The sequence below is a fragment of the Taudactylus pleione genome, unplaced genomic scaffold (genome assembly GCF_031769625.1).
Source record: "Taudactylus pleione unplaced genomic scaffold, aTauple2 ptg001130l, whole genome shotgun sequence".
In the NCBI taxonomy this organism is placed as follows: Eukaryota; Metazoa; Chordata; class Amphibia; order Anura; family Myobatrachidae; genus Taudactylus; species Taudactylus pleione.
Genome location: NW_028285531.1, coordinates 21,763 through 31,630, shown reverse-complemented (window position 1 = coordinate 31,630; position 9,868 = coordinate 21,763). Strand labels below are relative to the sequence as shown.

The 9,868-nt window shown below is 42.0% G+C and overlaps 6 non-coding genes across 6 annotated transcripts; all 6 read left to right on the top strand.

The window, feature by feature from the left end:
- Window positions 1-1,328: 1,328 nt before the first annotated feature.
- Window positions 1,329-1,519, top strand: LOC148453568 (U2 spliceosomal RNA). Its single transcript, XR_015874921.1, has one exon. It is a non-coding gene; the product is annotated as a U2 spliceosomal RNA (small nuclear RNA).
- A 1,400-nt stretch (window positions 1,520-2,919) lies between these two features.
- On the top strand, window positions 2,920-3,110 carry LOC148453567 (U2 spliceosomal RNA). Its single transcript, XR_015874918.1, has one exon. It is a non-coding gene; the product is annotated as a U2 spliceosomal RNA (small nuclear RNA).
- Window positions 3,111-4,510: 1,400 nt separating this feature from the next.
- LOC148453566 (U2 spliceosomal RNA) lies at window positions 4,511-4,701 on the top strand. The gene has a single exon (XR_015874916.1). It is a non-coding gene; the product is annotated as a U2 spliceosomal RNA (small nuclear RNA).
- Window positions 4,702-6,100: 1,399 nt separating this feature from the next.
- On the top strand, window positions 6,101-6,292 carry LOC148453565 (U2 spliceosomal RNA). Its single transcript, XR_015874919.1, has one exon. It is a non-coding gene; the product is annotated as a U2 spliceosomal RNA (small nuclear RNA).
- A 1,399-nt stretch (window positions 6,293-7,691) lies between these two features.
- LOC148453564 (U2 spliceosomal RNA) lies at window positions 7,692-7,882 on the top strand. The gene has a single exon (XR_015874915.1). It is a non-coding gene; the product is annotated as a U2 spliceosomal RNA (small nuclear RNA).
- A 1,404-nt stretch (window positions 7,883-9,286) lies between these two features.
- On the top strand, window positions 9,287-9,477 carry LOC148453563 (U2 spliceosomal RNA). Its single transcript, XR_015874914.1, has one exon. It is a non-coding gene; the product is annotated as a U2 spliceosomal RNA (small nuclear RNA).
- Window positions 9,478-9,868: the final 391 nt, after the last annotated feature.

The window sequence follows — 9,868 nt, the reverse complement described above, 5'->3', positions numbered from 1 at the left end:
TACAGATTCAACAAACTAGTCTTTTGCCTGTGTCTGCACGTCATGCAATCAAATGACAATACCACCACCTGCTGCGCCTCCTGCACTCACCTGCTTGCACTTTGGCACTTCTTAACACTTCATTTGGTTTATGTACGTAACTACTGAAAATAAACAGATCTGTTTATTTGGTGTCGTCTCGGTCTGCTGCCTTATTGTGTCTACATTTGTTTTTCTCCATTTAGGCCTATGTCTGGGATTGAACCCAAATTATATATCATTGGAGTTGAGTTGCAGAGTAATTTGGAATCAATTGCACAAAGAACGTATTGCATAATGAACGTATGCTACAGTTTGAGCTCTGATTTTCCAACCCACCCAGGGTGATGCCACATTTAGATTTGAATTCGTTTGCGTCTCTTTTTCACTTTTTGGCACCAAGAAGTGTCAACCAACCACACGGATAGATTGAACTTTTGCACATGGATAGATTGAACTTTTGCAGTCGTGAATTGGGCCATCTTTTCATTTGGACAACTTGAATATTTGCAAACTTTGTCCCACATAGAAATTTGGGAGACTAGGTTTATGCTTAATCATTTGAAATTGGCGCTCATTTGGTCAAGCAATTTGTTTCCAATAAATGGTTTTGTTACGGGTTTAAATGTGCCTCTTTCGGCATCGTGCGACCATCAAGAAACCTTTTTGGGTCCCTATTTGCAAGGACAATCAATTGGAGAAAGCATCTCGTGGTCTGTGTCTCCCTCCAATGGACCTCAGCAAGCAAGTGCAATACTTGTAAACATCAGAACACACTGACATCAGAGTAGAATGTTGGTTGTTTGAAAATTAGAATGAGAATGCACCAACATTCTGTGTTCTGACTGTCAACATTCTCTTCTTCCTGAACATTCCGTAGACACTGTGAACATTCCGAGCAATGTTTCTGAGCATTTCAATGAAGGGTTACACTGTCTAATAAACTGCAGGGACACGGCTCGAAGAAAGGAAGGCCGCAAAGCGTCTTTTGGGTGGGTGTGGCAGAGGTTTGCAGGAGGCGGTGCAATGCAAATCATGCAGCTAGCAAGAGAGTATGGGAAAGAAACCCAAAGCACTTCTGCTTGTAACTAAGCTATGGTAAAGGCAAGTGGTGGGCAAAAAAAAAAAAAAAAAAAAAAAAAAAAAGGCCCTTGCTGTGGGTCAGTCATTGCAGTAGCTGAAGCACCTTGACAGGGCCGCAAGCAGCAGGAGGCCGCTCTTCATAGATTATTGGTGGCTGCTCTAGCATTCTCCTTGATTGTGTGAGTCAGGTCAGAACGGAGCGTGTTTTTTCCGTGCCCTTAATGGTTATCGCTTCTCGGCCTTTTGGCTAAGATCAAGTGTAGTATCTGTTCTTATCAGTTTAATATCTGATACCGCCCCCTATCTGGGGGCCATATATTAAATGGATTTTTAGAACAGGGAGATGGAAGAAGAGCTTGCTCTGTCCACTCCACGCATTGACCTGGTATTGCATTACTTCCAGGACGGTGCACCTTTCCTAAACTGTTATCCAAAAATAGAAAAGAACTATTTAACTCTTTCGTTTCACTTTGTTTCATTCTTACAGATTCAACAAACTAGTCTTTTGCCTGTGTCTGCACGTCATGCAATCAAATGACATATACCAACCACCTGCTGCGCCTCCTGCACTCACCTGCTTGCACTTTGGCACTTCTTAACACTTCATTTGGTTTATGTACGTAACTACTGAAAATAAACAAGATCTGTTTATTTGGTGTCGTCTCGTCTGCTGCCTTATTGTGTCTACATTTGTTTTTCTCCATTTAGGCCTATGTCTGGGATTGAACCCAAATTATATATCATTGGAGTTGAGTTGCAGAGTAATTTGGAAATCAATTGCACAAAGAACGTATTGCATAATGAACGTATGCTACAGTTTGAGCTCTGATTTTCCAACCCACCCAGGTGATGCCACATTTAGATTTTGAATTCGTTTGCGTCTCTTTTCACTTTTTTGGCACCAAGAAGTGTCAACCAACCACACGGATAGATTGAACTTTTGCACATGGATAGATTGAACTTTTGCAGTCGTGAATTGGCCATCTTTTCATTTGACAACTTGAATATTTTGCAAACTTTGTCCCCACATAGAAATTTGGAGGACTAGGTTTATGCTTAATCATTTGAAATTGGCGCTCATTTGGTCAAGCAATTTGTTTCCAATAAATGGTTTTGTTACGGGTTTAAATGTGCCTCTTTCGGCATCGTGCGACCATCAAGAAACCTTTTTGGGTCCCTATTTGCAAGGACAATCAATTGGAGAAAGCATCTCGTGGTCTGTGTCTCCCTCCAATGGACCTCAGCAAGCAAGTGCAATACTTGTAAACATCAGAACACACTGACATCAGAGTAGAATGTTGGTTGTTTGAAAATTAGAATGAGAATGCACCAACATTCTGTGTTCTGACTGTCAACATTCTCTTCTTCCTGAACATTCCGTAGACACTGTGAACATTCCGAGCAATGTTTCTGAGCATTTCAATGAAGGGTTACACTGTCTAATAAACTGCAGGGACACGGCTCGAAGAAAGGAAGGCCGCAAAGCGTCTTTTGGGTGGGTGTGGCAGAGGTTTGCAGGAGGCGGTGCCAATGCAAATCATGCAGCTAGCAAGAGAGTATGGGAAAGAAACCCAAAGCACTTCTGCTTGTAACTAAGCTATGGTAAAGGCAAGTGGTGGGCAAAAAAAAAAAAAAAAAAAAAAAAAAAAAGGCCCTTGCTGTGGGTCAGTCATTGCAGTAGCTGGAAGCACCTTGGACAGGGCCGCAAGCAGCAGGAGGCCGCTCTTCATAGATTATTGGTGGCTGCTCTAGCATTCCTCCTTGATTGTGTGAGTCAGGTCAGAACGGAGCGTGTTTTTTCCGTGCCCTTAATGGGTTATCGCTTCTCGGCCTTTTGGCTAAGATCAAGTGTAGTATCTGTTCTTATCAGTTTAATATCTGATACGCCCCCTATCTGGGGGCCATATATTAAATGGATTTTTAGAACAGGGAGATGGAAGAAGAGCTTGCTCTGTCCACTCCACGCATTGACCTGGTATTGCATTACTTCCAGGACCGGTGCACCTTTCCTAAACTGTTATCCAAAAATAGAAAAGAACTATTTAACTCTTTCGTTTCACTTTGTTTCATTCTTACAGATTCAACAAACTAGTCTTTTGCCTGTGTCTGCACGTCATGCAATCAAATGACAATACCACCACCTGCTGCGCCTCCTGCACTCACCTGCTTGCACTTTGGCACTTCTTAACACTTCATTTGGTTTATGTACGTAACTACTGAAAATAAACAAGATCTGTTTATTTGGTGTCGTCTCGTCTGCTGCCTTATTGTGTCTACATTTGTTTTTCTCCATTTAGGCCTATGTCTGGGATTGAACCCAAATTATATATCATTGGAGTTGAGTTGCAGAGTAATTTGGAAATCAATTGCACAAAGAACGTATTGCATAATGAACGTATGCTACAGTTTGAGCTCTGATTTTCCAACCCACCCAGGGTGATGCCCACATTTAGATTTTGAATTCGTTTGCGTCTCTTTTTCACTTTTTTGGCACCAAGAAGTGTCAACCAACCACACGGATAGATTGAACTTTTGCACATGGATAGATTGAACTTTTGCAGTCGTGAATTGGCCATCTTTTCATTTGGACAACTTGAATATTTTGCAAACTTTGTCCCCACATAGAAATTTGGGAGACTAGGTTTATGCTTAATCATTTGAAATTGGCGCTCATTTGGTCAAGCAATTTGTTTCCAATAAATGGTTTTGTTACGGTTTAAATGTGCCTCTTTCGGCATCGTGCGACCATCAAGAAACCTTTTTGGGTCCCTATTTGCAAGGACAATCAATTGGAGAAAGCATCTCGTGGTCTGTGTCTCCCTCCAATGGACCTCAGCAAGCAAGTGCAATACTTGTAAACATCAGAACACACTGACATCAGAGTAGAATGTTGGTTGTTTGAAAATTAGAATGAGAATGCACCAACATTCTGTGTTCTGACTGTCAACATTCTCTTCTTCCTGAACATTCCGTAGACACTGTGAACATTCCGAGCAATGTTTCTGAGCATTTCAATGAAGGGTTACACTGTCTAATAAACTGCAGGGACACGGCTCGAAGAAAGGAAGGCCGCAAAGCGTCTTTTGGGTGGGTGTGGCAGAGGTTTGCAGGAGGCGGTGCCAATGCAAATCATGCAGCTAGCAAGAGAGTATGGGAAAGAAACCCAAAGCACTTCTGCTTGTAACTAAGCTATGGTAAAGGCAAGTGGTGGGCAAAAAAAAAAAAAAAAAAAAAAAAAAAAAAGGCCCTTGCTGTGGGTCAGTCATTGCAGTAGCTGGAAGCACCTTGGACAGGGCCGCAAGCAGCAGGAGGCCGCTCTTCATAGATTATTGGTGGCTGCTCTAGCATTCTCCTTGATTGTGTGAGTCAGGTCAGAACGGAGCGTGTTTTTTCCGTGCCCTTAATGGTTATCGCTTCTCGGCCTTTTGGCTAAGATCAAGTGTAGTATCTGTTCTTATCAGTTTAATATCTGATACGCCCCCTATCTGGGGGCCATATATTAAATGGATTTTTAGAACAGGGAGATGGAAGAAGAGCTTGCTCTGTCCACTCCACGCATTGACCTGGTATTGCATTACTTCCAGGACCGGTGCACCTTTCCTAAACTGTTATCCAAAAATAGAAAAGAACTATTTAACTCTTTCGTTTCACTTTGTTTCATTCTTACAGATTCAACAAACTAGTCTTTTGCCTGTGTCTGCACGTCATGCAATCAAATGACAATACCACCACCTGCTGCGCCTCCTGCACTCACCTGCTTGCACTTTGGCACTTCTTAACACTTCATTTGGTTTATGTACGTAACTACTGAAAATAAACAAGATCTGTTTATTTGGTGTCGTCTCGTCTGCTGCCTTATGTGTCTACATTTGTTTTTCTCCATTTAGGCCTATGTCTGGGATTGAACCCAAATTATATATCATTGGAGTTGAGTTGCAGAGTAATTTGGAAATCAATTGCACAAAGAACGTATTGCATAATGAACGTATGCTACAGTTTGAGCTCTGATTTTCCAACCCACCCAGGTGATGCCACATTTAGATTTTGAATTCGTTTGCGTCTCTTTTCACTTTTTTGGCACCAAGAAGTGTCAACCAACCACACGGATAGATTGAACTTTTGCACATGGATAGATTGAACTTTTGCAGTCGTGAATTGGCCATCTTTTCATTTGGACAACTTGAATATTTTGCAAACTTTGTCCCCACATAGAAATTTGGGAGACTAGGTTTATGCTTAATCATTTGAAATTGGCGCTCATTTGGTCAAGCAATTTGTTTCCAATAAATGGTTTTGTTACGGGTTTAAATGTGCCTCTTTCGGCATCGTGCGACCATCAAGAAACCTTTTTGGGTCCCTATTTGCAAGGACAATCAATTGGAGAAAGCATCTCGTGGTCTGTGTCTCCCTCCAATGGACCTCAGCAAGCAAGTGCAATACTTGTAAACATCAGAACACACTGACATCAGAGTAGAATGTTGGTTGTTTGAAAATTAGAATGAGAATGCACCAACATTCTGTGTTCTGACTGTCAACATTCTCTTCTTCCTGAACATTCCGTAGACACTGTGAACATTCCGAGCAATGTTTCTGAGCATTTCAATGAAGGGTTACACTGTCTAATAAACTGCAGGGACACGGCTCGAAGAAAGGAAGGCCGCAAAGCGTCTTTTGGGTGGGTGTGGCAGAGGTTTGCAGGAGGCGGTGCCAATGCAAATCATGCAGCTAGCAAGAGAGTATGGGAAAGAAACCCAAAGCACTTCTGCTTGTAACTAAGCTATGGTAAAGGCAAGTGGTGGGCAAAAAAAAAAAAAAAAAAAAAAAAAAAAAAAGGCCCTTGCTGTGGGTCAGTCATTGCAGTAGCTGGAAGCACCTTGGACAGGGCCGCAAGCAGCAGGAGGCCGCTCTTCATAGATTATTGGTGGCTGCTCTAGCATTCTCCTTGATTGTGTGAGTCAGGTCAGAACGGAGCGTGTTTTTTCCGTGCCCTTAATGGGTTATCGCTTCTCGGCCTTTTGGCTAAGATCAAGTGTAGTATCTGTTCTTATCAGTTTAATATCTGATACGCCCCCTATCTGGGGGCCATATATTAAATGGATTTTTAGAACAGGGAGATGGAAGAAGAGCTTGCTCTGTCCCACTCCACGCATTGACCTGGTATTGCATTACTTCCAGGACCGGTGCACCTTTCCTAAACTGTTATCCAAAAATAGAAAAGAACTATTTAACTCTTTCGTTTCACTTTGTTTCATTCTTACAGATTCAACAAACTAGTCTTTTGCCTGTGTCTGCACGTCATGCAATCAAATGACAATACCACCACCTGCTGCGCCTCCTGCACTCACCTGCTTGCACTTTGGCACTTCTTAACACTTCATTTGGTTTATGTACGTAACTACTGAAAATAAACAAGATCTGTTTATTTGGTGTCGTCTCGTCTGCTGCCTTATTGTGTCTACATTTGTTTTTCTCCATTTAGGCCTATGTCTGGGATTGAACCCAAATTATATATCATTGGAGTTGAGTTGCAGAGTAATTTGGAAATCAATTGCACAAAGAACGTATTGCATAATGAACGTATGCTACAGTTTGAGCTCTGATTTTCCAACCCACCCAGGTGATGCCACATTTAGATTTGAATTCGTTTGCGTCTCTTTTTCACTTTTTTGGCACCAAGAAGTGTCAACCAACCACACGGATAGATTGAACTTTTGCACATGGATAGATTGAACTTTTGCAGTCGTGAATTGGCCATCTTTTCATTTGGACAACTTGAATATTTTGCAAACTTTGTCCCCACATAGAAATTTGGGAGACTAGGTTTATGCTTAATCATTTGAAATTGGCGCTCATTTGGTCAAGCAATTTGTTTCCAATAAATGGTTTTGTTACGGGTTTAAATGTGCCTCTTTCGGCATCGTGCGACCATCAAGAAACCTTTTTGGGTCCCTATTTGCAAGGACAATCAATTGGAGAAAGCATCTCGTGGTCTGTGTCTCCCTCCAATGGACCTCAGCAAGCAAGTGCAATACTTGTAAACATCAGAACACACTGACATCAGAGTAGAATGTTGGTTGTTTGAAAATTAGAATGAGAATGCACCAACATTCTGTGTTCTGACTGTCAACATTCTCTTCTTCCTGAACATTCCGTAGACACTGTGAACATTCCGAGCAATGTTTCTGAGCATTTCAATGAAGGGTTACACTGTCTAATAAACTGCAGGGACACGGCTCGAAGAAAGGAAGGCCGCAAAGCGTCTTTTGGGTGGGTGTGGCAGAGGTTTGCAGGAGGCGGTGCCAATGCAAATCATGCAGCTAGCAAGAGAGTATGGGAAAGAAACCCAAGCACTTCTGCTTGTAACTAAGCTATGGTAAAGGCAAGTGGTGGGCAAAAAAAAAAAAAAAAAAAAAAAAAAAAAAGGCCCTTGCTGTGGGTCAGTCATTGCAGTAGCTGGAAGCACCTTGGACAGGGCCGCAAGCAGCAGGAGGCCGCTCTTCATAGATTATTGGTGGCTGCTCTAGCATTCTCCTTGATTGTGTGAGTCAGGTCAGAACGGAGCGTGTTTTTTCCGTGCCCCTTAATGGGTTATCGCTTCTCGGCCTTTTGGCTAAGATCAAGTGTAGTATCTGTTCTTATCAGTTTAATATCTGATACGCCCCCTATCTGGGGGCCATATATTAAATGGATTTTTAGAACAGGGAGATGGAAGAAGAGCTTGCTCTGTCCACTCCACGCATTGACCTGGTATTGCATTACTTCCAGGACCGGTGCACCTTTCCTAAACTGTTATCCAAAAATAGAAAAGAACTATTTAACTCTTTCGTTTCACTTTGTTTCATTCTTACAGATTCAACAAACTAGTCTTTGCCTGTGTCTGCACGTCATGCAATCAAATGACAATACCACCACCTGCTGCGCCTCCTGCACTCAGCCTGCTTGCACTTTGGCACTTCTTAACACTTCATTTGGTTTATGTACGTAACTACTGAAAAATAAACAAGATCTGTTTATTTGGTGTCGTCTCGTCTGCTGCCTTATTGTGTCTACATTTGTTTTTCTCCATTTAGGCCTATGTCTGGGATTGAACCCAAATTATATATCATTGGAGTTGAGTTGCAGAGTAATTTGGAAATCAATTGCACAAAGAACGTATTGCATAATGAACGTATGCTACAGTTTGAGCTCTGATTTTCCAACCCACCCAGGTGATGCCCACATTAGATTTGAATTCGTTTGCGTCTCTTTTTCACTTTTTTGGCACCAAGAAGTGTCAACCAACCACACGGATAGATTGAACTTTTGCACATGGATAGATTGAACTTTTGCAGTCGTGAATTGGCCATCTTTTCATTTGGACAACTTGAATATTTTGCAAACTTTGTCCCCACATAGAAATTTGGGAGACTAGGTTTATGCTTAATCATTTGAAATTGGCGCTCATTTGGTCAAGCAATTTGTTTCCAATAAATGGTTTTGTTACGGGTTTAAATGTGCCTCTTTCGGCATCGTGCGAACCATCAAGAAACCTTTTTGGGTCCCTATTTGCAAGGACAATCAATTGGAGAAAGCATCTCGTGGTCTGTGTCTCCCTCCAATGGACCTCAGCAAGCAAGTGCAATACTTGTAAACATCAGAACACACTGACATCAGAGTAGAATGTTGGTTGTTTGAAAATTAGAATGAGAATGCACCAACATTCTGTGTTCTGACTGTCAACATTCTCTTCTTCCTGAACATTCCGTAGACACTGTGAACATTCCGAGCAATGTTTCTGAGCATTTCAATGAAGGGTTACACTGTCTAATAAACTGCAGGGGACACGGCTCGAAGAAAGGAAGGCCGCAAAGCGTCTTTTGGGTGGGTGTGGCAGAGGTTTGCAGGAGGCGGTGCCAATGCAAATCATGCAGCTAGCAAGAGAGTATGGGAAAGAAACCCAAAGCACTTCTGCTTGTAACTAAGCTATGGTAAAGGCAAGTGGTGGGCAAAAAAAAAAAAAAAAAAAAAAAAAAAAAAAGGCCCTTGCTGTGGGTCAGTCATTGCAGTAGCTGGAAGCACCTTGGACAGGGCCGCAAGCAGCAGGAGGCCGCTCTTCATAGATTATTGGTGGCTGCTCTAGCATTCTCCTTGATTGTGTGAGTCAGGTCAGAACGGAGCGTGTTTTTTTCCGTGCCCTTAATGGGTTATCGCTTCTCGGCCTTTTGGCTAAGATCAAGTGTAGTATCTGTTCTTATCAGTTTAATATCTGATACGCCCCCTATCTGGGGGCCATATATTAAATGGATTTTTAGAACAGGGAGATGGAAGAAGAGCTTGCTCTGTCCACTCCACGCATTGACCTGGTATTGCATTACTTCCAGGACCGGTGCACCTTTCCTAAACTGTTATCCAAAAATAGAAAAGAACTATTTAACTCTTTCGTTTCACTTTGTTTCATTCTTACAGATTCAACAAACTAGTCTTTTGCCTGTGTCTGCACGTCATGCAATCAAATGACAATACCACCACCTGCTGCGCCTCCTGCACTCACCTGCTTGCACTTTGGCACTTCTTAACACTTCATTTGGTTTATGTACGTAACTACTGAAAATAAACAAGATCTGTTTATTTGGTGTCGTCTCGTCTGCTGCCTTATTGTGTCTACATTTGTTTTTCTCCATTTAGGCCTATGTCTGGGATTGAACCCAAATTATATATCATTGGAGTTGAGTTGCAGAGTAATTTGGAAATCAATTGCACAAAGAACGTATTGCATAATGAACGTATG